The following is a 27,955-nucleotide window of genomic DNA, read 5'->3' on the forward strand; positions in this document are numbered from 1 at the left end:
AGTCGCCAATAGCCAAATTCTAATAAAGAGTTGCAGTACGTAAAAATTAACTGATTTTGCTAGATGTAACTTTAGCTGGACCCAACTTCAGTCACCTATTTATGTAAAATGCTACCTTAATTTGCATGGGAATAATACTCAACTTGGGGGCTATTGATATTAACCCTTTCCACGTTCAGCAGGAAGAACAATTTCAAGTTATGCACATGTGTGATCCAAGCATCAGCCTCCCCCTGTGAAGAGCCACTTTCTTCTTCTTTATGTGGGAGCTATAGAACCTGTCTCAATCTCCATTCCTGAGCTACCTGCCTCTCAGCTGAAAGGCAGGTATCTCAAGCTTCTGCTCACCGTTCTCTAGCACAGACCACTGCTAGTTATGTTTCTGGCCTCTGGAAACCATCGCAGTCCAAATTCAATGCAAGAGAAGTGTGTAAGTTATAAGACATATCAGATTTTACCAAGAAGTTGAAAGTTAATGAAGAGGGAATTTTAACATAGAAAGCAAAAAACTGAATACTGGCTGATTAAAAATTATTTTCCTCATCATTCAAGGGAAATACAGCTAACTACTTCACAGGGCCTCCCTTCTTGAACATACCCCATTTCTTATCTTTCTTTCTCCTTCTTCCTTCTGCTTAAGTCAGACTAAAAAGTTACTTCATTTCGACTTCTATAATGCAAACCAAAGCTCCTCAAGGAGCTTTACCCCAAAGCTCCATCACTATTAGGTTGGGTCTTATCACAGAATCTTTCTCTCCCCTTACTTTGCAATCCCAAGAACATAAATACCAATCACAGTATATTCCCAAAAGGCTGAGTTATTCAGTGTAGGCTGGACACAGGGAAGCTTTAGCAACACAGGCCAGAGTGGAATTTGCTGCTATATTAACCTCTATAAAAGAGGAATGTGTATACATTCCTTCTCATTCTTCCCATCTACCAGCAGATTTTTAAAAAATAGCAAATAGGGCAGCCCCGGCGGCTCAGCGGTTTAGTGCCACCTACAGCCTAGGGCGTGATCCTGGAGACCCAGGATCGAGTCCCATGTCGGGCTCCCTGCATGGAGTCTGCTTCTCCTTCTGCCTGTGTCTCTGCCTCTCTCTCTCTCTCTCTCTCTCTCTCTCTCTGTGTTTCTCACAAATAAATAAATAAAATCTTAAAAAAATAAAAATAAAAAATAGACACACGTATACACATATATATATATACATGCACACACACTACTCCCAAAACAAATACTAATTTTCAAATATGGAAAATTCACATCTACTTAGGGTGACATAGCTTCTATTTGAAACTAAAACATTATATGGCCTCAACAGACTAATGATTTTTTTTTAGGGGTCATGATATTATAAAATGGAGAAACAACTTCATTTTGTCTATACAAGAAATTATTTCAAAACTCTTTAAAACTATTTTAGGTAAAGGTATATTATGTCCACAAAATTTATTTTATAAATCATGTCTGTTCGTTGTAGATATGTCAGCAAGTACAGATCAACATTTAGAAAGCCTCTTTACTTGGGATTAAAATTATGATTTTTTTTTCCCCAAAGATATTACATCACCTTTGAAGCCAGGGAATATGTCTTTTACTTTTCCATCCCAGTTAACAACAGGCAAAGTACAAGACATGCCATGGATGCTCTATAAATAGTTATGTTGGTGTTCTGAGAATGCCCAGACATTGCATGATATTGTAAAAATGGAAGGGCTGGGCAGCCCGGGTGGCTCAGTGGTTTAGTGCCGCCTTCAGCCCAGGGCGTGATCCTGGAAACCCGGGATCAAGTCCCACATCCGGCTCCCTGTATGGAGCCTGCTCCTCCCTCTGCCTGTGTCTCTCCCCCTCTCTCTCTATGTCTCTCATGAATAAATAAATAAAATCTTAAACAAAAAAATGGAAGGGCTCATGTGATCAAATGGGTGGGAGTGGGGATGTCAGGAGGTGACCTTTTGGAAAATTTCATGAGTGAAATATTTTTTAAATGTCTGGTTGCACAGAAAAATGGAAGTCAGTGTGATAGTCCATGTGGCAGCAGGACTAGGATAAATCAACAATGAAAACAGAAAGCAGAGTAGCAAGGGAGCATTATCTGAATGGTTCAAATTATGTTATGCTATGCATTTTTATCACATTTTGTTAGTTTCTTTGTCCCCCCTTTTTGGGGCCTTCGGAATAGAAGTAGAAGCTGATTTATGAGTTGAGAGTCAGTGCAGTGTCAGGTTTCTATAATGAGATTATATATTAAATCTAATGAAAGGAAAATATGCTTACCCAAACCAGATGACAGTGCCATGATTAAAGGACTCAAGATCTCTCCGTGGATTTGTTTAGACAGTATCACAGGTAAAGTGACCTCTTCTTCTCTTAAGGTTTGTGATCAATTTTGTGAAATGAAGATTTATGTCTTTTATTATTCTGATGACATAACAGTATAATCATAGAAGCAAACATGCACAAGATGGAACTAGTAAGCCAAACGATGTGTTCTGGGTATTGTAGAGGTCTGCATCAATTAATCACCTCTGTTACATTTAATGGTGATTGCTGACTTCCTTGTAACAATGCAGTTAGGAACCTCTATTTATCCTTTAACTGAAATCTTCAAGGTATATTTCTGTAAGCGCACACATGCATGTGTGTGCTCATACCAACACTTGCACAAAAGTATGACCTTGTAGGGGAAGAAAACTTTTTCCTTCCACCATTCTAGAACAGAGATGGACATGAGAAAAGCAAATTTAATTATATACTCACAAAGTCTCCACAAAGACGCGAGGGAACCCTAACAGTCCAGCAATTCAGGTTTATATACCATCTTGAGCAAAGGAGAAAGGGGGTAAGAGTTTGGGACTTCAAAGGGGGAGGAAGACATATAAGAGGATGGAAGGAGCAAATGCGTGGTATACAAATGCTTGCCATGGCATGCAGTTAAGTCCTTCTGATGTGAAACCTTATCTCTGTTATTAGCTATCTTGCTGGTATACATACTCTAAATTATTTTAAGGCAGTTAAGGGGGAGGTAGAAAGCTTTTTTTGAGTCTGTCTGGCCTTGGTTGTCTTCAACTTGAAATAATCTGCATGCCAAGATGGCACATTTTGGGGCAGCCTGCTTTGAGCCCCATCAGTCGCCTCCTCTGAAACTTTTTCCATGGAAATTTCACATATTGAGTGAAAGCTGGGCTATTAGATTGTTCCTCCAGTATTTCACTCAATTAATCCCTTAGTCTTGAAAATAGGCCAGTTTAGTTAAACTGATGACGTAACAGTATAATCATAGTTGTATAAAAATGAGTTGTATCTCATTTTAGGAGGTGATACACAGCTGGGCTCCAAAGTTAGGCATAGATTGTATGAGAAATCAGGTGTTTAATACAGAAGTTCTATGGAAGCAAAATAAAAGCAGCAGTTGATGATTGGAGCAAATTATAAACAAGTTTCTGAGTTCTAGAAGAGCCAGTCGAGAAGATTTCTCACTGTCAGGCTCAAAGCCTCTTTAGATGGAGTGAGGGTAGGCAGTAGCAATCTGACGGCTTTTCCTGGTTTCCAGGCTGAATGTCTCCAGTGAGCTTTCTGAGTGTTCCACACAGCAAAAGACATGAAGATTGTCTCTGCATGGCCTGTTGTGATGATCTCTCTGAAGTTTATATCCAGTTGTCCAACTTTAGTTGGTATGGTTTTGAAAAAACACAGATTTAGTTCTCAATGATTCTAAGTCATAAGGATGAGAGAAAAAAAATTGAAAGTGTTAGTTTGGAGAGTTGTAGACAAATACTGGAGGAAACAACAGGAATTTGGGATTCGGTTCAGTTTACAGGTAGAAAACAAAATCTCAAAGACAGTTAACATAACTAGAATCTAATATCCATAAGTATATAGTATAGTTTCTACTGAAACATAATTTTTTCTTACGACAATCACCCCCATTTCTATCAAGAAACTATAATAAGACTGATTTGTTGCCAATTACATCGTTTCAATAAAATTGACTTGATATTTACATAAGAGCAGCTAGAATAGCAATTGACCATATAGAATCTTTTAATCTGCTTTGCTGAAACTTTTTATAAGGAATCTCAGATTGGGCCTTTAAAAGTCTCTTGAGGCTAGGAAGCCATTCCAAGAACTTGCCATCAGATTATGCTTGCAGTACATGGAATTGGGTTAATTCGTCTATTCTCAAGGTCCCAAAATATCTTGAGGTTCAAGTGACCTTCCTTACTCACCTGATAAAGCTGCTTAGAACCCTATAAGCAAGGTACCAGGCCAGTTTTTCCGAGGGTTCTTTTTGGCTCCTTAAAGTCAAACTTAGTTCCTTAAAGCTGTCCGGTTATTATCAAATTCTTTGTACATCTCTCTCAAATATGACATTCCAGTCAAGGTTTTGGTGTTATAATCAATTTCCAATTGTGTCCTGTTACAAGGAGGTCAGATTCTCAGTGAACATTCACCATACAACACTATTAAAATACCATTGACTATATTCCCTATACTGTATCCTGTATTCCCATGACTTATTCATTCTGTAACTGGAAGCCTGTCTGCCCTACTATCCTTCACCCATTCTGCCCAACCCTGACCCCTCCCTCTGGGAACCACCACTTCTCTATATTTATGAGACCCAGACTTCTTAACTAACCAAAGACTTGATATGAAACATAAGACATTATTCAACAAGACACAAAATCTTTGTTTTAGGCATATTACTTACCATGCAAAGGAAAACTTTTCAAAATATCAAGAGCAGATCAATAATCCAAGAAAACTTTGTCCTTTTCGCAAATGAAACAACATTAGGTTTCTGTTTTATTTGAGTACCCTATTGTTATTTAAAAGCTTATAGTAACAATTCAGTTTTTAGCCAGATTGATCACATAAGATGTCACCTTTTGTTCTCTTGTTAACGTTCTAAATCCATAGTAATATTTTTTTTTTTATCTTGCTCCTTTCTATTTTGAAATAACCAGCTTCATTTTAGGACAAAATAACATTTCTCTTAACAAAAATGTGTCTTTATACCTCCTACCTTTGCTAACCAAAAGAACATATCCTACTTTTCTTGCATAAAATTATTTCCCTTATTAAACTCTTAGGAGTTTTAACTACATATATTAAAATTTTCAATGCTTAAAAACATTACTTTCTAGGGAAAACTAAGTAAGCCATTGTGACTGTGCTGTTTAGATTGGCAAATTTGTAAATGCATTTCATAATTTCTAGAGACCTGTGTTTCTTCATAGTACAGGTTCTCAATGTGGCATGAAATATGTTTACTGATAGACCCAAGTACCTTTAGTTCCTCTGTAAAAGGAAACCAAAAGCGAATAAACCTATGTTCAGTAATCATTGTTTCTGTTTTATCTTATTTAGAAATGATCTAGATACTCAGTGAACTTTCATCATTTAATTGGACTTATCAAAACAATAACGTAGAAGTTATCAAAGAGGTTTGGGGAACTGTTTGAGTAGATATAAAACAATTATTGCTAAAAAGTTTACTAAGAATTCTTAATTCACATTTATTTCATTGTCCTTAACAATCGCACTGAGATTATTTATGAAGATTTCATAAGATACGAAGCATCTAGGCATCAGGAAGCATGGGTGGCTCAGCAATTGAGTGTTTGCCTTTGGCTCAGGGCATGATCCTGGGGTCCAGGGATCGAGTCTCACATTGGGCTCCCTACATGGAGGCTGCTTCTCCCTCTGCCTATGTTTCTGCCTCTCTCTCTGTGTCTCTCATGAATAAATAAATAAATAAAATCTTTTTAAAAAGCAGCTGGCCATCACCTTATTTTTCTTGTGGACAAATTTTGCAACAGAGACAACATAAGCTTATTTGGTGTTTAATAACCATATATAAAATGAAAGTATTATTTATATTAATGCTGATAACTCCAAAGACATGTCTGTAATAATTAAACTGACAATCTTAAATTAGGTTTTATTTACTGAAAATTATTTTAGACCCTATGAACTTGAAAAATATTTAGGGTAGTTTCTATTATATTTCTTTAAAAAAAATTAATGCCAGTTCAGTAACAAACAGTATTATATTAATTTCAGGTGCACAATATAGTAATTCAACAAGTCTATACATTATTCAGTGCTTATCATGATAAGTGTACTCTTTAATCCCCATCACCTGTTTCATCACCCCACCCACTTCCCCTCTGATATCCATCAGTTTGTTCTCTGTAGTTAGAGTCTGCTTTTTTGGTTTATCTGTTTTTCTCTGTTTGTTTTCTTTCTTAAATTCCACATATGAGTGAAATCATATGTTTGTGTTTCTCTGACTGGCTTATTTAACTTAGCATCATACTCTCTAACTCTATCCATGTCTTTGCAAATGGCAAGATTTCATTCTTTTTATGGCTGAATAATATTCCATTTTATACATAGGCCACATCTTCTTTATCTATTCACCTGTCTATGGACACTGGACCGTTTCCATAATTTGGCTAATGCTGCAATAAACATAGAGGTGTGGTATCCATTCCAATTAGTGTTTTCGTTTTCTCTGGGTAAATACCCTCTATTATGATGACTGGATCACAAGGAAGTTCTATTTTTAACTTTTTGAGGAACCTCCATCCTGTTGTTTCTCGTGTCGTTGATTTTAGCTATTCTGACAGGTATCAGATGATAATCCCATTGTAATTTTGATTTACATTTCCCTGATAAGTGACAATTGTCTTTTCATGTGTCTTTTGGCCATTTTGATGTCATCTTTGGGTGAATGTCTCTTTATGTCATCTACCCATCTTTTAACTGGATTATTTGGGGGGTTTTGGTGTTGAGTTGCATAAGTTCTTTATGTATTTTGGAAACTGTTTAGCAGATATGTCATTCGAAAATATCTTCTCTTATTCAGTAGGCTGTGTTTTAGTTTTATTGGTTATTTCCTTTACTCTGCAGAAGCTTTTTATTTTAACCTAGTCCCAATAGTTTATTTTTGCTTTTGTTTCCCTTTCCTCTGGAGGCATATCTAGAAAGATACTGCTGAGCCAATGTTAGAGAAATTACCACCTGTCCCCGTTCTAGGATTTTTTATGGCTTCAGATCTCATATTTGATACATTTTGTATTTAATACATTTTTGGTTTATTTTTGTGTATGATGTAAGAAAACAGTCCGGTTTCATTCTTCTGCATATAACTGTCCAAGTTTCTCAACACTGTTGAAGAAACTGTCTTTTTCCCATTGCATATTCTTTCCTGCTTTGTCAAAGATTAATTGACCATATTGTTGCAGGTTTCTGGGCTGCTTCTTCTTCTATTGATCTATGTATCAATTTTTGTGCCAGTAGCATACTACTTTGATTCCTTCAGCTTGTAATATAACTTGGAAGTCTGCAATTGTGATACCTCCAGCTTTGTTTTTCTTTTAAAAGATTGTTTTGACCATTCAGGGTCTTTTGTGGTTCCATACAAATTTTAGGATTATTTTTTTCTAGTTCTCTGAAAAATGCTATTTGTATTGTGATAGGGATTGCATGAAATCTATAGATTACTTTGGGAAGCATAGACTTATATAATATTTGTCCTTTTATTACATGAGCATGTTATGTCTTTCCATTTCTTTATGTTATCTTCAATTTCTTTCATAAGAAATTTTATAGTTTTCCGACTACAGGTCTTTCATTTCTTTGGTTAAGTTTATTTCTAAGTATTTTATTTTTGGTGCAAGTGTAAATGGGATTATTTTCTTTTCTTTTTTTTTTTTTTGGTTGCTGCTTCATTATTAGTGTATAGAAATGCAGTGGATTTCTCTATTGTTGATTTTTTATCCTGTGACCTTACTGAATTTATTCATAAGTTCTAGTATTTTCTGGTGGAGTCTTTAGGGTTTTTGTTATATAATATGTCATCTGCAAATAGTGAAAAGTTTATTTCTTCCTTACCCATCTAGATGCCTTTTATTTCTTTTTATTGTCTGATTGCTGTCTCTAAGACTTCTATTACTACTATGTTAAATAAAAGTGATTGAGAGTGGACATTGTCTTCTTCCTGATCTTAGAGGAAAAATCTCTGTTTTTCACCATTGAGTATGATGTTAGCTATAGGATATACATATATGGTCTTCATTATGTTGAGGTATGTTCCCTCTAAGACTACTTTGCTGAGAGTTTTTACCATGAATGTATATTGTACTTTGTCAAAGTTTTTTTCTGCATCTATTGAAATGATCATGCAGTTCTTATCCTTTCTCTTAATGATGTGATGTATCATACTGATTGATTTACCAATATTGAACCACATTTGCCTCCCAGGAATAAATCCCACTTGATGATGGTGAATGATCTTTTTAATGTATTGTTGGATTTGATTTGCTAATATTTTTTTTAAGACTTTATTTTTTTAGTCATGAGAGACACAGAGACAGAGGCAGAGATCCAGATAGAGGGAGAAGTAGGCTCCTCGCAGGGAGCCTAATGTGGGACTTGATCCCTAGACCAGGATCATGCCCTGAGCCAAAGGCAGACGCTCAACTGTTGAGCCATCCAAGCATCCTGATTTGCTAATATTTTTTGAGGGTTTTTGCATCTATGTTCATCAGAGATATTAGCCTGTAGTTACCGTTTTTAGTGGTATCTTTAACTGGTTTCGGTATCAAGGTAATGGCCTCATAAAATGGATTTGGAAGTTTTCCTTATTCTTCCACTTTTTGGAAAAGTTTAAGAATAAGTATTAACTCTTCTTTACATGTTTGGTAGAATTCATCTGTGAAGCCATTTGGTCCAGGACTTTTGTCCAGGGGGGCATGTTGTAGGGAGTTTTTTAATTACTGATTCAATTTCATTCCTGGTAATCGGTCTGTTCAAATTTTCTGTTTCTGCTTGCTGCAGTTTTAGTAGTTTATGTGTTTCTGGAAATTTATACACTTCTTATAGGTTGTCTAATTTGTTGGCATATTTTTTCTGTAATATTATCTTGCAATCCTTTGTATTTCATTCTTGGCAGTTGTTATTTCTCCTCTTTCATTTGTGGTTTTGTTTGAGTTCTCTCTCTGCCTCTCTCTCTCTCTCTCTTTTTACTTTTTGATGAATCTGGCTAGAGGTTTATTAATCTTGTTGATTTTTTCAAAGAACCAATTCCTGGTTTCATTTTTTGTTGTTGTTTGGGTGTTTTTGTTTGGGGTTTTGTTTTGTTTTGATTTTTAGTTTCTATATCATTTATTTCTGCTTTAATCTTTATTATTTCCTTCTTATGCTGTTTGGGGTTTTATTTTTTCTTCCTTTTGCAGCTCCTTTAGGTATTAGGTTAGGTTGTTTATTTGTGATTCTTCTTGGTTCTTGAGGTAGGCCTGGATTGCTATAAACTTGCCTCTTAGAACTGCTTTTGCTGCATCCCAAACATTTTGTAACATTGTAATTTCATTTTATCCATGTAATATTTGATTTCTTTGATTTTTTGGTTGACCCATTAAATGTTTAGTAGCATGTTATTTTACCTTCATCTATTTGTGGTTTTTCTTGTGTTTAATTTCTGGTTTCATAGTGTTGTGGTCAGAAAAGTTCCATGGTATGATTTCAATCTTATTGAATTTGTTGAGGCTTCTTTTGTGACCTAGTGTGTGTTCTATTCTGGATAATGTTCCATGTGCACTTGAAAAGAATGTTTATTCAACTGTTTTAGCATGAAATGTTCTGATTATATTTGTTAGATCCATAAGGTCTAGTGCGTCATTCAAAATCACTCTTTTTTGGGCAGCCCAGGTGGCTCAGTGGTTTAGCACCACCTTTGGCCCAGGTATGATCCTGGAGACCTGGGATCGAGTCCCACGTCGAGCTCCCTGCGTGGAGTCTGCTTCTCCCTCTGCCTGTGTCTCTGCCTTTCTCTCTCCCTCTGTGTCTCTCATGAATAAATAAATAAAATCTTAAAAAAAAAATAACTTTTCTTATATATTTTCTTTTGGGATGATCTGTCCATTGTTGTAAATAGGATTTTAAAGTTTTCTACTATTATACTATTATCAATTAATTTGCTTTCTTTTAGTGATTGTTATTAACGGTTTTATGTGATGTATTTGAATGCTTCTATGTTGGGTGCATAAATATTTACAAGTGCTGGATCTTCTCATTTTATAGTTGACTTTATCAGTATTTAGTGTTCCTCTGTCTCTTTTTATAGTCTTTGTTTTGACTGATAAAAGTATTGCTACCCCAAATTTCTTTTGCCATCCGTTTGCATGTTAAATGTTTCTCTGTTGCCTCACTTTCAATCTATATGTCTTTACTGTGGAACCCAGGAAATTTAACAAAAATCCCCTACCCCTGGACAAGCAGAGCAGGACTAACTCCATTTTGTTTGCATCGATGTGGGCTCCTTGGTGGTTTCTAGGATTCACAATCTTGGGCACAACATTTACATCTGAAAGGGGTCTCTTTGTTTGTGGCATATAGATGGGTCTTGCTTTTTTTATCCATTCAGTCATCCTAGGCCTTTTGATTGGTACATTGGGTCCATATATATTCAAATGAATTACTGATAGGTATGTATTTTTGCCATTTTGTTTTGTAGCTGTTTTTGTAGTTCTCTGATTCTTCTCGTGTTCTCTTGTTCTCTTCCCTCATGGTTTGTTGGCTTTCTTTAGTGATATACTTGGAGTCCTTTCTCTATTTTTTACATACATATTACTGGCTTTTGATTTGTGGTTACATTAAGTTTGTATATAACTTGTTCTGCATATAATACTTTATTTTAAGTTGATGGTCATGTAAATTTGTACCCATTCTTTATTTCTCTCTCCCCTACATTTTAGGTATACGGTATCATACTTTATGTCCTTTATATTTTGTGAGTTCCTTGTGACTAATTTTTACAGATATCTTTACTGCTTTTGTGCTTCCTACTTTTCTTAATGTTACTTATGTTAATATTTCCTATAGAGCTGGCTTAGAGGTCATGAACTCCTTTAGTCTTTGTTTGTCTAAGAAACACTTAATCTCTCCTATTCTGAATGATAACCTTGCTGGATAGTCTTCTTGGATGCAGATTTATTCCTTTCTTCCTTCCTTCCTTCCTTTCAGCACTTTGAGTATATCATGCCATTCCTCTCTGGCTTGCAAAGTTTCTGCTGAAAAGTCAGTTGATAGCCTTATGGGGTTTCCCTCATATGAAACTGCTGTGTTTTCTCCTGCTGGTTTTAAAATTCTTTCCTTATTACTACTTTTTGCCATTTTAATTACCATGTGTCATGGTTTGGACCTCCTTGGGCTGATTTTGCACGAGGGAATCTCTGTGCCTCCTGGATCTAGATATCTGTTTCCTTTCCCATAATTAGGGAAGTTTTCAGCTATTATTTCTTCATATAAACACTCTGCTTACTTCCTTTTTTCTCTCTTATTGCAAGATTATTATAAGGCAAATATTATTACACTTGATGAAGTTGCTGAGTTCCCTAAGTCTATTCTCATTTTGCATATTTTTTTTTTCTTTCATCTGCTCGGCTTGATTAGTTCCATTACTCTGTCCTCCAGGTTGTTAATTCCTTCCGCTGATTCCTCTAGCCTGCTATTTATTCCATCAAATGTATTTTTAATTTCATTTATTGTGTTCATCATCTGATTGTTGGGGGTTGTTTATGTTTTCTATCTCTTTGTTAAGAGTCTCACTGTTCTGTTGTCCTCCACTCTTTTCTCATGTCCAGTGACTATCTTTATGATCATTAGTTTAAATTCTCTATTGAACATATTATTCATACCCCTTTTGCTTAGTTTCCTTACATTGATTTTGTCCTGTTCTTTTATTTGGGACATAGCTCTTTGTCTCTTCATTTCATCTGACTCTCTGCCTGTTTCTCGGTTAGGAAATTCAGCTAGATCCCCTGCTCTTGAAAGTAGTGGCCTTATGAAGAAGAGTTACTATAGTGCCCTGCAATGCAGTGTCCCCTGTTCACCAGAACCTGGCTCTTCTGGGGCATCTCCTTTGTGTGCACCCTTCTGTTGTATCTTGGCCACTTTTTCCTTCTATGCAGGCATCTGTAGTAGCTCTCCTTACCTCTTGTGGGCAGCGTTTGGTTCCTGTGCTGTTAGTGAACCAGTGTTGGGCCGCCTTGACTTGAGTCAGACCAGGCATTTGCCAGAGATGCAGTAGCACCACACTACAGGGCACTTTCCCTGTGTCAGCCCTTGAGAAGTTTTCATTGATGGGTGAGGCCCACAATCAGACCAGCTGTTTACCCACAGCCCACTGCTGGGGCCACCATTCACTAATGTGTGTGGTTGTCTTACCCTCATGCCAGAGACGGATTCACTTTGGATTGGTGCTGGCTTCTATTGGAGCTGCTTATACTCTGCCAGGCTTGTGGCACCACTTTGGATGGACCCAAGCTGAGGGCATATTGGAGGAGACATGCCACTGCCCTGGAACTGGGCTGTTGTGGGGTATCCAGTTTTAACATAGTGTGTGCTGGCCCCCTTGCCAAATGAACCCTGATGCTGGGCTGCTGGGACCGAGTCAGTCTAGTGGATCTGTGAATTGTGCATGGGTAATATGCACAATTTTAACAAGGTTCATGTTGGTCCTCTATGGGCTGCTGCTACTGCAGCCAGGACTGATGCCCCACAAAGCACACAGGTAGGGAGATATGTTGGCAAGCTTTATGCTGATCTTCTTGGGGAGGGGACCCACAGCTCTAGGACTGAGACAAACTTGACTAGGAAGAGGAGATCCACTGAAGCATGGGGAGGTAGAGCTTGGTGTAAGCCAGTTAGGTAGGGAATGCAGGCAAAGTGCTAGTTCCCACAAGTGGCCATGTGTTTATGCTGGGAAGGTGGAGGAGAGGGTGCCTACCAACTTCTTTGTTCCTGGACGGGTCTTCCTGTAATCCCTACCTCCAGGACATACATAGACTTACATAAACATGCAGATAAACAGAGATCTTTTAAGCTTCCATTGTAAAGTTTTAACTGAATCAGGTATAAAAATATAAAACTCACTAGTTTATAAATAACAGTTGGAGGAAGTAAAGCATATCTGCTCAGATGAGTAAAACTTTTTAATTTGTGGAAAAACTTTCAGAATTGTATTTGCCCTTGACATGTAATCTTAATGATGCTGTGATCTAGAGTTTGCACAAGAGAGACCTTTTTTTGGCAGTTTGTAATTTATGTATGTATGTGTGTATGTATGCATGTATTTTACTTGAAAATGGTCTCTTTATTATTTTTTTCTGTTAGCAGCTATGTGACTTTGGGCAAGTTAATTAAGCCCTCTGCCCTTACTTGTGAATTGAAGATAATTATATGCCCCTTACAGTATTGTTGAACCTTAAATCATGCTATATGTAGGTACTCACATTGAATACACATAGTAACAGTCAATAAGCTTTACTGTTGTTATTTATATTTTAAAAGGTCTCTTCTTTTTCCTTCCTCTTCTCCTCCTCCATCACCACCACCACCTGCACCACCCTTCAGTTTCAAGCGAGTGTCAATTACCTCCTGGGTTGTTTACATTTCAGAGACATGCTAAGATTTACATTTTCAAGGGACAGAGAAAGAATGCCAACCCTGGGCCTCCAGATGAGGATGGAGTGCTCTCTATAAATTTTGTAGGAAAGGGAAGCTAAAACAGACCATTAAGTGTTTAACCTATATTCTGGGGAAGGTGAAGTTTGGGAGTGGAGATGATGTGACTGGATTTTAAGAAGGGGAGTTTTTGTTGAATGTAGACTAATTTTGTTCTAAGTTTCATTTTTGTTTTTTCATCTTCTTAAGGGTGTCCCCAAGGCCAGCTGTTATACTCTTTTGTATCCACTTTTTAATTGGGTGCCATATGTACCAATAAGACAGTTGTTTAGGGTGAGAGGACTTTAATTTTTTTTTAAATACTAAAGTTATTTTAATTCAAAAGAAATCTGGCCATTAATGGGCAAGATCTATTATTCTCTGTATTGACTAAAACCAGTAATCCTTTTTTTATGGCTTAACCAAGGATACAAGAGGTGGTCTAAGGGAAAGTGCAAAAGGTGTGACCCTCATAAGATGTAGAAAGTTCACTCCCTGAGTTAGCCTAAGAAAGCGAAAACTTTTGTTGTCATGGGTGGTAAGAATGGTGTAGTGGAACTGTGTCTGTGGCCTCCCATGGCACCATGATATGCCTCCAATTCACAAACCCACTGATCTGTGACACCAAGCAGGTACTACTGGAATGAGACTTTTCCAGCACAAACAAGACAACCAAGGTTGAGAGGACAAAGGCCATATGGACCGGATCCCTTAAGACACATTTCCCTGAAGGCTGGCATGACTGGACTAAGAAAGTGCTCTTGTGACTGTGTTTCAGAACCTCAGACTACTCAGCTGGCCACACGATATGCACCTGTACTTGCCCCTTCCAGAGACCTGAGAGAATATTCTCACTGATCACAAAACCAGAGTCTCAGGATAAAAAAAGATGAATGGAAAGGCTTATCTGGTTTTTGCATAGGAGATCCACAGCAAAGTGTATCTAAACAGATGCCAGTCTGGTGAGAACCACGAACTCACCAATCTGTGTGGCCAGCTGGAAACACAGGCTAATAGGACCTCTGCCTATGTTTAATCGTATGGTTTTAAAACTCTCTTATGACAATGACACAAAAGACTAAGAGGAAAATGATGGCCATCTCTTCTTGAAGGAAAAGTATTAATAGGAAATAAAAATACTCTTAGTAGATTTTTACTGGAGTTGTTATACTTAAGGAACTTAGTTTACAAAGAGGCAGAAGGCAATTTACAGAAAGATGGAAGGAGCAAATGTTTGGTAATCAGTTGTTTGTCATTGCCATGGTGAGAATTCTTTCTGATTAAAAAACAACAACAAAGTTATCTTTGATAATCACTTTCTGGCATAGGCCTTCTATATAAATTATTTTAGGCAGTTAAAGAGTGAAATAAAAAGCTCTTCTTGAATTTACTTGTCTTCAGCTTGAAATAATCTGCATATCAAAGTGGCACATTCTGCAGTGGCCTGCCCTGAACCCCATCAACCTCATGCTCTATCTTGTATGTAACAGCCATTTAAATGGGCATCGTCCTCCCTGCAAGTGAGTATTCAACAGGGATGGTTTCTAAGATACCTTGGGCTTTGCTGGAGCAAAGACATGAATGTTCACTGACTTTCTCAGGGTCAACATTTGAAAAAATTGATATATCCAAGCTCTAAGCACCCCACCACCATGGCCACCACCCATTCTTAGAAGGGAAAAGAATACAGATAGAGAAGAAGTCAGCCTGTAGAAAAGAATTTGTATAAATAAAGGAAACCATTTATGAGATATAACTTATTTTTTTAAGATTTTGTTTATTTATTCATGAGAGACATAGAGAGAGAGAGAGAGGCAGAGACATAGGCAGAGAGAGAAGCAGGGTCCTACAGGGAGCTCAATGTGGGACTCAATCTCTGGACCCCGGAATCATGTTCTGAACCGAAGGCAGTTGCTCATTGGCTGAGCCACCCAGGTGTCACTGGGCTATAACTTAAAGATTTAATTTACCAAAACTTTCACTCATTTCATGCTCGCCTTCATTTTCTCATTCTTGCCTGAAATTTCACCATTAGAGAATCATTTCTTAGATTAAACCTTTGCCCCAATTAAAATACAAATATAGGAGACTGTGTCATTGTTATACTTTCCAAATATTTTCAAATCCTATCTCTCTGGGCAGAACATGATAGAAATGGAAAGATTAAGGAGCATGGATAGAAGAAAGAATGAGTGAAAATGAATCAAGAAGAAAAAGTTTTAGGTTTTTGTGGTTTTGTCTGGAGGGGGCCATATGACAGGAAGTAAGCCTGATGAATGTGGTTCTCTTATAAGCTTCCTCCACTCACTTTTAGCTGCCCCACTGCTGTTTTCTTCTTTAATATTCATGCATTTGAGTTCTGTGATCTGTAACAGAGACTTCATGGTATTTAGCGTTGCCACATGCAGATACTTTTAAGAGCGACTCCATTAAAGATCATTTTCTCCTGGAGCATTCTGTGCTCTCCAGTGGTATTTATCACCCAGCATTTAGTTTTGATCCCTATAATGTATGCAGAACCAAAGACACCCCTTCATCACTCTCATTCTGCTGGGAGTTAGTTTATGTTATAAAATAGGGGAAATGGGAAAAAGGGGAGCCAGAGGGAAGCAGAGTTGCATATATATATATATAGGTTTGCTTTGAGATAAAATAAAGCCATGGCACTAGACAATTAGGAAGTGGGGTTGGGAATAAATGGATTCCCTCCCCTCAGGGCTGCCTATTTACAAGCAAATTGTGGCTGACAACAAACAAAGGCCTACTGTGTCCCTTTCTGCCTGGGTTCTGATTTCTCTTCTGCCAAGAAATGAGCTTAGAGCAGGTCACCCACTGTTCCCTCCCTCCCACACACCTCCAGGCCTTAGGTGTACATTTAGGAGTTCTGGTCACTTGGTGAGTGTCCTAAGTAAGGACAGGAAATAGGTGACATGTAAATTCCTATGGCTTTCCTTTCAGGGTAAATATTGCAAGGCACAGTACTTTTACACCTAGGATTGGCACAGACAAGAAACATTTATGAAATTGATTGCAGTGGAGAGGAGCTTGTTTGAAAGATACTATTGCTTGTTCCCAGCAGTTGAAATAATGAGACATCCTTGACTGAGACAGAGAAAACTCAGGATCTGAAGCCTACATTTTGGACTAGTAACGCCCATTTTAGTCCTTCCTTGTTTCTGTTTAAAATTTAATTTCAGGGGCACCTGGGTGACTCAGTCAGTTAAATGTCTGCCTTTGGCTTAGATCATGATCTCAGGATCCTGGGTTCAAGCCCCGAGTTGGGCACCCTGCTTAGTGGGGAGCCTGGTTCTCCCTCTCCCTTACTCCCCAGCTTGTGTGCTCTTGTTCTGTCTCTCTCAAGTAATAAATAAAATATTTTTTAAAATTTTAATTTCATTTTTTTAAAAATCTGATTTTTTTTTAAGTTTTTATTTTTTTCTGGTTTAATTTTTAACTTCATTTCTAGTTTAATATTGGTTCTGGTTTAAAACTCCCAAGGGAGATTTTTGCATAGGAAGGGCTTGGGAATGAGCCCTGCACTGGCAGAGTGTGATGGAAAGAAGCTGTACAAAGAGAGAATCTATGGGGCATCTGGTGCCTCAGTGGTTGAGCATCTGCCTTCGGCTCAGGACGTGATCCCAGGGTCCTGGAATTGAGTCCTACACTGGGCTCCCTACAGGGAGCCTGCTTCTCCCTCTGCATATATGTCTGCCTCTCTCTGTGTGTCTCTCATGAATAAATAAATAAAATCTTTAAAATATAAAAGAGAGAGAATCTACGACTTTCACAGTCATATCCCCAATTACCGTTTTCCTTCTTCCTTTATCCTGCTGGAGACTTTGTGCTCAGGTACTTAGCACCCACTTGTAGATTGATCTTTTATGTCAGGTTCTAGAACCAATCCTCTGTAATATTTGGGAAATCCGAGAGCCCTAGGCCAATCTATTAGACATGTACACATCTATTAGACAGAACACATCAGCCTTCTGAGCAGTCAGAAGTAAAGCTACAATCCATTAACTGTCCCTCTTTTGCCACATTTTACTGCTTTTGGGTGATCATCCCCAGTCACTGATGACACACGTATCATTGAATACAGAAACAAACCAGTAACTGTACCTGTTCAGTTAGTGTAGGATTTTCTCACTCTTTGGGTTTCTTGTCTGGAACTCCTGAGTGGACCCCAGCCCTGAACCCCAGGCAATTCTATTCTGACTTAGAGCTATAATTGAACTTATTTCCTGCTCCATAGTTCTTCCCTCCTGGTGCTCCAGATTCTATGGCCGAGGACCTAGCATCATCTTGTGCCAACGTTATCTTCTCATAGAAAATAGGACAATGGGTTGCAAATCACATTTTCTGCTGCCAGGACTGATTACTCTCCTAAACATGTATCAGTTCCAGTGCTAACTCTGTATGAACTGCATAGGATGTGTGTTTCTTTGAGTCTCTTTCCTTTAGCAAAATCAAAAAGAAACAAAACAGAAGCTTAAAAAAAAAAATAGAACTTCATGCAGTATAGACCGATTTCAGTGAAACCTGGTTCTCTAATGAGTTGTGGCCTGGCAGCCCTATCTATAGTTAGAGTTACAATCTAGACTAGTAGAGTCCAGGCAGGCCCTGTGCTTTATTGAAGTTGTAGCAGTTCATAAAGCAGACAATGCCCTCTGGTGATATTGCATTACCGCCAAGGTTGATAGGGATTGCAGATGTGTGGATGAGAAAGTGAACAACCACACTCAGTCTGTGATTTGTGTAAAAAAAAAAATATATATATATGTATATATATGTGTGTATATATATATATATATACATATATATATATAGGAGCTAATAGGAGAGAAGTCTTGGTTTAAAGCAAAGTAAATACTTACAGGGAAAGGGAAAGGATCTTGAGCTCCAGGATGCTGAAGAGGAGGGGAAAATGCTAAAGAGAACAGGTAACACAGAGTCCCCCCATACATTTATCACATCTCCCACTGATATTTTCAAACAAGCACATCCAAGCTAAAAAGGAACAACCCTGAAAAGAAAACAAAGTCATAAATGGTCACAGGTTTGCTGTTACCATCTATCTCCTTTAGGGACTCATTGAGATTTACTTATTCCTAACTATTATGTGCAGAAACACCAGGGTAGGCTTCGTGTTGATGTGTGCCAGATATAGTGCTCAGGGATGAGACAAAACAGCTAGCACCTTCCCTGTCTTTAGGCAGCCCAGAGCCTCATAGAAAATGATCGATCTTTTTAGCACTTCCCGACCAACCAGTCTTCCTGCCCTTCTTATTACAATTCATTGTACTCTAAAGACAAATCCAATCAGCTAGCATTTTTGCTCTTCTTAAGCACCAGACAGATTGACAATATTTATTGCAATGGTAGCTATGGTGCACATTTGATGATTTGAGCCTTTTGACCTAAAGATAACCTAAGTATTCATGATAAGCTGTGAATCCACAGGAAAATAAGGAAGGTTCCCTTTCTCAATAATCATATCTGTCTTGATCACTCAGGCAGTAGTGATGGTGGCAGTGATGAGGACAGTGGTTAGGATAAATATGTCTAGATGTGTGATAGAGAAAGACATAGAGGGAGAGAGAATGTTTAAAAAATGAGAGGAAGAATTTGATCCTAATTATTCCCAAATATAATGTCCTCGTTTCTATCCCAGGTACTATGCACTTTGTAAAATGATTACAAAAAGTATTCAATAGTTGTTTATTTTGATGGGTCCTACTTACACCAGAAAAAGTGGATGAGAAGTGGTTGGCTTAGGGATCCCTGGGTGGCGCAGCGGTTTAGCGCCTGCCTTTGGCCCAGGGCGCGATCTTGGAGACCCGGGATCGAATCCCACGTCAGGCTCCCGGTGCATGGAGCCTGCTTCTCCCTCTGCCTATGTCTCTGCCTCTCTCTCTCTCTCTCTCTCTCTCTCTCTCTGTGACTATCATAAATAAATAAAAATAAAAAAAAAAGAAGTGGTTGGCTTAAAAATAAAAGGTAGAGAAACTTCAAATAAGTTTCCTTTTTATTTATTAACAAGAACATGGGTTTATAAACCAAAAAGAATAGGCTATAAGAAAATAAGTCATAACCACCAGCCAGAGGTTGACCTTTTTTATTTTATGCTAGTTACAGTTGTATCTTGCATCCAGAAAATGATTGATTGCTCTTCAAGGAGTGGTGACATTCTGGATGTGCTACCTCTGATGCTTGTACACTCCACTTATTGACCACAGTCAAAAGTCAGACGTGTATAAAGGGCAGAGTAGCCTCCTCCTAATTCAAGAATTATAAAGTTATTTTATGGTGTGACCTATAACATGATCACCACCAACCAGAAGCCCACGGAGAAGCATTATTTTTATTGATGATAACAACACCTGGTGGAAGTGTTTTTTATTCTTAAACCAGAAACACTGATGTCTGTTTAGCTGGGTGAGTCCAGTTGCTGAAGATGAGGATCGGTTCTTGAAAGTGTCTAACAATGTAGAAAATATGTAGAAAACGGGTACTTGACCTTGAAAATCCGGGACCCCTTGTCTTGGTTAAGGGTACATGTTGCCCCAGCTAAGAACTTGTGAATTATGCACATTTCTTCAGGTCCTTCATTCACCCCTTCTCTGATTATCAATTACCACTACGTATCAATTGTATTTATTCTGTGTTAGATCTTTCCTATCTTTACTGACTGCCTTATTCAGGCCCTTATCATTCTTCTACCTTGGTGGAATAATAACTACTTATCTGGCCTCTCCAACCCATCATCACTTGGAACCTTCACATTGATAGCAGAATGATTTTTTCTGAACCCAAACTCCTTTGGTTAAAACCCATCAGTGGTCCCTTGGAGACTTCAGGGCTGAGTTCAAATACTTGGAATGACCGGTGGAACCCATATTCAGCCTGCTGTTGTCTGGTCTCATCCTCTTGAACTACTGACTTTACATCCCGAGTGAAGCCTCATGAGACCCTCTATTCCTGGAGTCTGCTACCACATTACATTAATTTATTGCTTTACGTTTGTACCAAAATTGCTTCATCCATAGTTCTATAGTTTCATTTTCAATCTCCCAAGATCCTTGTGAGTAGGGGAAAGAAGGGGCCTTTTATTTTTTTTCTCATTTTATAGAGGGATAGTAGGGGATTAACTCCAAACTGATTTAACAGGGAAGTATGAAATAGAATCAACTTTTGATAATCTTAACATACATTATAGAATTCATGAATTATCTGTAGAAAAAGTGCAATGTATATTTTTATGGTCTAGCATACTACTGGTTCTGGACCTTATATTCAGCTAATTATTTAAAAACTGTATACTCAGTTAATACATGTATATCCATTTATTTTTCCCAAAATGATTGAGCATTTAATTTCAAAATAGGTTATACTTCTCTTTTTCAATAGATTTAATCATTTGATCATTGAGCACTTTTGATAAGTAATATGGAAAGGTAGAATTTTTAAGGCAAATAAACTGCTAAATATGTTATATACATGTTATGTAAAATATATAATATGTACATCATAGAACAATGAAGGATAGGAGTGGGGAAAATTATAGACTAACCTGTACATTGCATAGGAAACAAGTGTCTCCCCTAGTGATATTAACGGAATGTTGGAAGCTCATTTCAGTACCAAAATTTAAATTAAAAAGAAAGGAGGGGGTTATAGCATAGAGGCTGTTGAAAATCTAATTTTCAGTAAATTTGAAAAAAAAAAAAGTCACGAAAGCAATTTAGTTTATTTTTTAAACATTCCCTATAGTGTTGTGAAGACCAAAAAGCAGCTTTGAGCTAGTTCATAAAAAGCAGAATGCAAAGAAGAGGGGGATAAAGTGGGAGGAAACAAATAGGTAACCATCCAATTTAATTGACCAGGCTGATTAAAATGGGAAACGTAAACACCCTCCTCAAATGAGATGATGTCAGATATGCAAAGTCACTTCTTTTTAGATTCCTCCTGGAATGTTTGTAACCCACAACACAACCTATGTTATTTTAAAAAATAAAAACAGAATTGGAAAAACTCAATTTTGTTGATGAAATTGTATGGTTACCTGAAGTAAGTGTGACATGTAAAAGTGCATAATTTCATTTAAATTTTTCTCCACGAATTTAGAGGTTAGGGTTTGAATGCAATGACTCACTGGCCATGATCTACACTGTGTAAGATTATGCAGAAATGAAAGAGTTATCTAAAATAGCCAGCCTATGAAGATAAAGTGCAATGTGGGGGACAGTCACTTTGCCTGCCAGACATCTAGAAATGGATTGCTTTTCTAGTTAATGTATTAGTTTGTGGGGGGATAAAAGATATGCAATTTAAGATAATTTGTTTACCTCTTAGAGACCAGGAGTGTTAGAAACATTTGGAGGAACATATTTTTGTTTAATGAAAATAGCTTTTTTCTTTTTGCTTAAAAACATAATATAGATGGCAGAAAATAAGGTAAACTAGATTATGATAAAGTAACAAACAACCTAGAAATCTCAGTAGCTTAAAACAACGAAGATTGATTTCTCTCTTGTGTTACGTGGCCATCACATGTCATCTGGGAACTCTATTCTTGACACTGTTACTGCAGTTCCAAGGTTAATGGAATAGCCATTCTCAAAAAAACTGTGAGCTGTTGTGGCAGAGGGAGAAACAAAGAAGTCAAAAAAAGTCTCAGCATGGGAAAGTAAATAGTCCTGGAACTAATAAGCAGCTTCTACTGATGACTAATTGACCAGAAGTAGTCACATGACCCCACCAAAATAACAGGGACCAGGAAATGAACCCAGACTTAGGTAAGGGAGAGCCAGAAATTTTGTTAAAGAGTTCATACTAAAAATTTCAGCAGTATAGGTATTTAGAAAGAAGAAAATTTTGGACACGTAAAGTTCCACCACCCAAATAATGTTTGGTAAGCTGCCTTCCAGCTATTTATGAGTGTCTTTGAATGGAGAGATAATAGATATATAGTTTTAAGATCTGCTTTTAACAGCTAGTGAATGTCTCATGGAGATATTTCCCCTTCTATTAGAATAGAAATGCATCATTTTTTGATGGTTGCATAGTATTTCATTGAATAAATGTGTGTAATTGATTTAATCTGTAGATGAGCAATTAGGTTGGTTCCAGTTTCTTCATTATTATAAACAAGGCTATAATTATCATCTTAGCATGTATCTCTGGATTTTTACTGATGATTATTCCACTGGAACCAGTGGAAATTGACATCAAATGATGTCAGTATTTTCAGTTTTGGTAAAAATTGCAAGATTAGGGATCCCTGGGTGGCGCAGAGGTTTAGTGCCTGTCTTTGGCCCAGGGCGCGATCCTGGAGACCTGGGATCGAATCCCACATCCGGCTCCCGGTGCATGGAACCTGCTTCTCCCTCTGCCTCTCTCTCTCTCTCTCTCTCTCTGTGTGTGTGACTATCATAAATAAATAAAAAAAAATTTAAAAAAATTGCAAGATTGTCCCTCAAAAGGGATGTACTAATTTAGACCAGCATCTTAAGTAAATGAAAACATCTATTTCTTTACAATTTTGACAACCCTATATAGTTTCAGGATTGCGACAGGGATAGGCTAACAGGATTCCTGTCATTTTCATTATTGGAGAAATTGAATGACTTTTTATATATTACTTCTCCATACACATTTTTCTCCTTTAAATGATCCATTCAAGTACTTAGTTCGTTTTTCTGTTGGAATTCATGTTTTGTATTGATTTTAGCATGATCTTTGCATATTAGAAAGCAGGTTGATATTTATTCAGTACATACTGATTCAATATACTATCCAGCATCCATTTTTATTGGATGAGCATCATGATGTACAAATTACAAAATGTATTTAGTTCCTATGTTGATTTTAGTATAACAACACTTTGTCATATGGTGCAAACATCTTTTTTATGTTTATCTTTAAAGCATCTTTTAGGTATGTTGAACTTTAAAACTTTAATAGTCAGTCTTAAAAATAAAAATAGTCTTTGTGGCTTTTGCTTTTATATCATGCAGGAAATCCATTTCCATTCTAAAACCACCAAAATATTCACCTGTGCCTCCTTATGGCACTTTTGCAGCTTCATGTACTATATTTTTAATATTTTATATGCCTGGGGTTGTTTTGCTGTAAAGAGTGAGATAGAGATAGCACTTTACATTTCAAGTGGACAATTGACTTTGGGGAAATTCTAGTGAATAATATTGAGGAAAGTGAACAGAAGAAGAAAATACTATTATTATTATTATTATTATTATTATTATTAATTTACATTAACAAAGACAGGGTAGAGTCCTTTAGTTAACATGCTATAGGATGAACTTCATGTTGAAATGAAGCCTGGGATTTTACTATACTCACCTTTTACTTCAGGGGTAATTTTTAAGTACTTAAAATGTTTTCTTTCTTGGTTTCCATGATACATATATTCCTGATTTCTCTCTTATCTCAATATCAACAGTCTCAATTTTGGCAGTCTCCTCTTCCCCTTTGTGTCATTAAAATGATTATTTTCTTCAGGGTGTTATTTTTTTTTCTTTTAAAGATTTTATTTATTTATTCATGAAAGACACACACACAGACAGAGAGAGAGAGAGAGAGAGAGAGAGAGGCAGAGACACAGGCAGAGGGAGAAGCAGGCTCCATGCAGGGAGCCCGACGTGGGACTCGATCCGGGGACCCCAGGATCATGCCCTGGGCTGAAGGTGGCGCTAAACCGCTGAGCCACCTGGGCCACCCCTTCAGGGTGTTATATCTTAAAATCTCCCCCTGTATCTTACACTTTCTGCTTGATTTCATATATGCCTATAGGCTTGGATACAGTTTACCCCGAAGCCTGTGTAGTAAATATTCCCAAAAAGTAGTTGAGTACGTTGGTCTGGAGCTGAAGAGTTCTGGATTCAAGCTGTTTATCTCAATCCCTTATATACATTGTAAATTTCACTGTATATATCATGGCGTTAATTATTCAATTACTTAGCTTATTTTTCTGTCGCCATATTTTTCTGTTGCCATTTCTTATTTACTTGTCTGCTTCTTTCTACTGATTTGAGAGTGCTCTTTGTGTATTAGGACCAAGGTGATGATCAATGCAGATCAGTACAACATCCCCAAATGACCTTTTCATCTGTGTTCCCTGTATCACTTATCCAAGTCAGAAATATGGGTGCCAAATATTGACTGCCCTCTCTTTTAATCTTAAATCAGTCACAAATTTTTATTCATTCTGTTTGATCCCTTCACTTCTTGTCAAGGCTCTTTACTTATATACCTATAAGTTATACCTATATATACTTATACTTCCAGTATATACTTTCCAGTTCACTCTACCACATCTCCCTAGGATTATTGTTATAGTCTTCTATAGGTTTCTCTGCCCTAGCTTTGCCTGCCCTTCCCTGTCCCATGTATTCTATACATGACATCAAGAGTGTGCTTTTTAATGTGAAATTATTATGCCACCGACTCTACCAGTTTTTTCACTGAATCCCTATTTTTCAGATGAGAAGGTTCAAAAAAAAATCTAAATCCAGTTCTACATCTTGAACTTACAGTATCATTGAAGCATACAAAAATAGATGCTGAGTAGACATCTGAATATAAGAGGCTACAGCTCGAGGTCAGTGAACTGAAGATATTGATTTGTAAATGTTCAGGATGCAACCATGAATGACACACAAACCTGGTGATATCATATGAAAAGACATTATACAATGAGATGTGGAGAGGGACCTAATCTTGAGAGCCAAAGAAATGCAGCACTTCATGTTTGGATAGAGAAGAAGCCAAGAAAAGAGACAAGGCAGGATTGGCCAGAAGGGTAAGAGGCAACATGTGGCATTATAAAAAACCAATGGAAGAGAAAATTCAAGAATGTTCTCATTATTCCTGAAAGCTAAGTAAGAATGCAAAATGATATGCATTCAGTGAATGTGGCAACTTGCAGATGACTGGTGGTCTTAGCAAGAGCAATCCCAGTGAGTCGATGGGGTGGAAGCTCGTTTTAAGTGCAATGACAGTGAATGATTGTTTGCCAAAGAATTCAAAAGAGGTGGCTATGGATAAAGAAAGGAAGGAGTTTTGTTTGCTTATTGATTTGTTTAAGACGCTAGAATTTTGAGCATGTTTGAATATTTCAGTTCTTGTCTGCTCAGTTATTTTTTAAGTATAAAAGCATAAGGATGCCCAGCTCGTGGGTTAAGATGTAAAAGAACCTAGATTAGTGTCTAATACATAGCAGGTCATCAGTACAAGTAAAATGTGAATTTCCCTTCTTTCCCTTCTCCCTCTCTGCTGGGTCCACCATCCTTTCTAACACTACAACCCACTGTATGTAGTTACAATAAAAATACCTTTCTGTCTTTCTCTATAGTCTGCCCTCTCTCAAGCATCTCTTTAATGTTTGTTTCCTGAAGTTCTGAGCACATTGTAATATATATGTATAATCTTAAGTAGTTAAGTTGAATTGCCTTTTAACTCTAAAATTTGGATATTAAATCTGTTGCCTTCTTTACAAAATAGATTTAACTCTCCTGTGTTCTTTCCAGGCTGGCAGTGATTAATAAGGCAACAGGTTCTATTTATGATGGGCAAAAAAAAAAAAAAAAAAAAAAAAAAACAGTATGAGCAGCAGTGGGGTTACCCTGGCAAAACAGCACTGTGTTTCTGCTCAGAGGACTTTTGTTTGGCACAGATAATGACAGGTTTAGTCACAGTTTTATTCCTAATCAATATTTTGGAGAGAACATAAGAGGTGATGGGAATTCCTGTCTGAAATTTAAAAGCACTATCTGAGCCACTGATCTAGAGAAATTATCCATACAAGACTTTTTTACAGTTGTGTTATTATATTGAGCATGATTTTTTTTCTTACAGCATGTATTTTTTTTTTCTTTTTTCATTGTGGCTTTGTGTCTGTCAGCTAAAAGGGAACTTGTATGGAGTGTATAGTAATCAAAGAGATGAAAGATGAATGAGTATAGGGCTTTTTTTTTTTATAAGCACTATTAACTCAATGGCATCTACCTGGAATGTAGATGCACTTTGGTGATTTCATTTTGATAATGCTCTACGCTGGTCTCTGATAATTGCCTTCTGTAATTGGAACAAATTTATGATTATGCTAATTCATTCTCAGCCACCCAATATACAGAAGCTGAGCTAATCCATATCTGTCCATGCATTTCCTTTGTAGATCATTACATGATTAGCCTTTCACTGTGGCTAATGGAAACATTTTTATTCAGAGCAGACTAGATTTCTCAAATGGTGTGTATATATGTGTGTGTAAGTGATAGGTGTTTGTGTATCTAATTGTATGTAACTCAGATATCAGGTTTTAAAACCGGTTTATGATATGAACGTTTTACAGTCTTTAATGCTTTAATCCTTAAAAAATGGCTATTTTCTCAGCACTTGAGTGTATATTACATGGTACCATGAAACAGGAAAGGGAAACTGTTAATTAGTATCTCCCAACCGCCACCTTTAAACCTTATTTAGGAAATAGGAATTATGGGAGGGAATGTGAATGCAGAAACAGTTTTGAGTCTCTCTGAAAGCCAACTCTGCAATCTTGTTAGAGAGTTCTTCCCATCCTAAAATAGTGTCTTAAAATGAAATGGCACATGACGCTATGTTTATGAGCATTCCTTGGGATATCAAGCTTTGGAAGCACCTTCTAGGTGTTACTTCATCAAACTTTCAAAGCCAGAATCCATTTTCCCTAGCAGATGGGAATGAGCCAAGGTAGAATTAGCAAAGCACAAGATGTATTGCACTATGGAAAACACAGCTAAAAATGGTAACAGGTACCTACCCTGACAAATCATTTGCCCATTGCTTCTCTCTCCCTGTTCTCCTGTTGATGTTTCATCTGTTCCATGTCTTTTGCCTCTGATCATCATAATTGTAAATGTTTTACGTTAATGTAAACAGGGCTCATTCTTCACTCATGACAATGTTACAGTTTCAGTAAACAGTGGAAGGGGTGTTCCCTTTCTCAGAGACCATTTACCTGTCAAAATGAATTAAAAAAAAAAAACAACATGAGACAACACCTGACTTTCAGAACTAAGAAGGAGAAGTTAAAGGACAGCACTGGTCTGACAAGAGACCTACAATGTCAGAACATCCAGTTCCATCATCAGAATTCAGGCTTCTGCAGAGGTACGCATGTCTGTCGTTTCCTTCAGCATCAGCGAGTGCGATTCAATCTGTGATCATTAAGTTTCTATCATTTGCCTGGTTCTGCTGCTGTGACTTCACAATTAAGCTGGATTTCTGCTTCCTTTTGTGATGCGTAATCAGATAAGTAGAGCTAAATTGAAGAAACTGCAGTGTAGGTGGCTTTAAAATCAATCTATACAGTCTGGCAAGAAAAGGAAGGCAAAGGGGGAAACCTGATAGTATGGTTATAAATAACTTATAGGAAATGAA

The 27,955-nt window shown here is 37.3% G+C and overlaps 1 protein-coding gene and 1 long non-coding RNA gene across 8 annotated transcripts in view; one reads left to right on the forward strand and one right to left on the reverse strand.

Moving 5' to 3' along the window:
• UNC5D (unc-5 netrin receptor D) overlaps positions 1 to 27,955 on the forward strand; it is a 531,156-nt gene that overhangs the window by 390,269 nt on the left and 112,932 nt on the right. The window lies entirely within an intron of this gene.
• LOC140604828 (uncharacterized) lies at positions 21,886 to 27,789 on the reverse strand. Its single transcript, XR_012007656.1, has 3 exons — positions 27,638 to 27,789; positions 27,336 to 27,533; positions 21,886 to 22,148 (listed from the first exon to the last, which is right to left on the reverse strand). It is a non-coding gene; the product is annotated as an uncharacterized lncRNA (long non-coding RNA).

Source organism: Canis lupus, chromosome 15, assembly GCF_048164855.1.
Source record: "Canis lupus baileyi chromosome 15, mCanLup2.hap1, whole genome shotgun sequence".
NCBI classification, from domain to species: Eukaryota; Metazoa; Chordata; class Mammalia; order Carnivora; family Canidae; genus Canis; species Canis lupus.